This window comes from Schistocerca serialis, unplaced genomic scaffold (genome assembly GCF_023864345.2).
Source record: "Schistocerca serialis cubense isolate TAMUIC-IGC-003099 unplaced genomic scaffold, iqSchSeri2.2 HiC_scaffold_307, whole genome shotgun sequence".
In the NCBI taxonomy this organism is placed as follows: Eukaryota; Metazoa; Arthropoda; class Insecta; order Orthoptera; family Acrididae; genus Schistocerca; species Schistocerca serialis.
The window spans coordinates 25,001-27,500 of NW_026047875.1; positions in this window are offsets into that span (position 1 = coordinate 25,001).

The following is a 2,500-nucleotide window of genomic DNA, read 5'->3' on the forward strand; positions in this document are numbered from 1 at the left end:
ATACAAACCACCTGCGAGAACCGCTGGGGCGACCGAGCAGCAGACGGCGTCGCGGCGCCGAGCGCCGGGCGGCGGCGCATCCTCAGCGCACACAGTCCTCAATCGGACCAGCACACTGCAGATGGCCACCGCGCTTCGCACCGGGCCCGCGAGGACCTACTTTGGCCGCAAGGCGCCGCGAGCAGGGGGCGCCGGCGCGCAGCTGCGCCGCCTGCCGCGTCCGTCGGCCGGCGCGCCTGCCACTGGCCGCCCCCACCAGCCGGCTGTAGCGCGTGCGCCCACGCACCGCGCTGCCAGCACGCCGGGCGGCCCCCCCTCACCGGCCGGGGACGGTCCCACCCAGCCACCGCCGCGTATCGCCTCACACCCAGATCCCCTTTCGCGTTCGTGGGCATGGTGGGTCCCCTTTCACGTTCGTGGGCATGGTGGGTATCCCTGAAACAACCGGTTAATAGCTCGACCGATCGTCGCCAACACTGATTCACCTCTAGCGAGAACAACCGCACCACAACGGGTTACCTGTTGTTCATTTGCGTAACGTCACCAGCAAACGTAGACGTCCATCGCCATTTGCAACGAGTATTGCCATTGCCTGTGTCAGGTGTCACAACACACTACGTCTGCCCACATAGACGCAACAACATGTGCACGCCTCGAGAACACGTGGAAGGTAGCCCCCGTACGTATGCGGTGTCCATTGCGCGAACGACTGTCAGGCCGGCCTCTGCAGGATGTCGCAGATGTGGAACGCGGTGCAACATGCTATCACGGTGTGTGAGAAGAGACGACTACGTCCGAATACACGCTCCACTACATCAACAGACTGCTCATGCTGATCGCCATCCAGGGCGTCCGTTCCTCCCACACGTCTGAATGGCGTACCACACTGCAATCCAGCTCTTATAGGGAGACGACACGTAGCTGCGTGCACAATATTTGGACTGTATGGTCTGCCGTTGCTAGGCGCAGTCGTCGTACGGTCACACATGTGCCACGATGTATCATTCAGTACATACGGACCAATGTGCAGTACAGTTTGTGGGTTTTGCGTACATCGGCGGACAGGTGACAGGCCGTACCACAACGTAGGCTGAGTACGTCGGCATGCGAAGGGCATTGAACATGCAAACTTCTCAACGACCAGCTTGCGAAGGCAGGGGGGAAGGGGGGGGGGGCATGTACGTCCTGCTGCTATCCACATTACAGTGTATAGCAGGAGCATGTGGAAAGTCAGCAACACCTGCAAGGTGTTTAACATGACGCGATACACAGGGGACCGGGCAGTGCGAATAGCGTAACTATATTGCGAGGGTTGCGGTTAGGCAACACTACACTAATTTAACGAGTTGCATAACAATTACAGAGCAGGTTCAGCGACAACGTGCGTCAGGTTAAGGCGCAATATAGGTTAGGTTGAGGCACAATATAGGTTAGGTTAAGGCACAACATGGGTTTACGTTAAGGCACAAATTGGGTTACGTTAAGGGCACAACATGGGTTACGTTAAGGCACAACATGGGTTACGTTAAGGCACAAATTAGGTTACGTTAAGGGCACAAATTAGGTTACGTTAAGGCACAAATTAGGTTACGTTAAGGCACAAATTAGGTTACGTTAAGGCACAAATTAGGTTACGTTAAGGCACAAATTAGGTTACGTTAAGGCACAAATTAGGTTACGTTAAGGCACAAATTAGGTTACGTAAGGCACAAATTAGGTTACGTTAAGGCACAAATTAGGTTACGTTAAGGCACAAATTAGGTTACGTTAAGGCACAAATTAGGTTACGTTAAGGCACAAATTAGGTTACGTTAAGGCACAAATTAGGTTACGTTAAGGCACAAATTAGGTTACGTTAAGGCACAAATTAGGTTACGTTAAGGCACAAATTAGGTTACGTTAAGGCACAAATTAGGTTACGTTAAGGCACAAATTAGGTTACGTTAAGGTACAATATGGGTTAGGTTAAGGTACAATATGGGTTAGGTTAAGGTACAATATGGGTTAGGTTAAGGTACAATATGGGTTAGGTTAAGGTACAATATGGGTTAGGTTAAGGCACAACGTAGGTTAGGTTAAGGCACAACGTAGGTTAGGTTAAGGCACAACATAGGTTAGGTTAAGGCACAACATAGGTTAGGTTAAGGCACAACATAGGTTAGGTTAAGGCACAACATAGGTTAGGTTAAGGCACAAACATAGGTTAGGTTAAGGCACAACATAGGTTAGGTTAAGGCACAACATAGGTTAGGTTAAGGCACAACATAGGTTAGGTTAAGGCACAACATAGGTTAGGTTAAGGCACAACGTAGGTTAGGTTAAGCACAACGTAGGTTAGGTTAAGGCACAACGTAGGTTAGGTTAAGGCACAACGTAGGTTAGGTTAACGGCACAACGTAGGTTAGGTTAAGGCACAACGTAGGTTAGGTTAAGGCACAACGTAGGTTAGGTTAAGGCACAACGTAGGTTAGGTTAAGGCACAACGTAGGTTAGGTTAAGG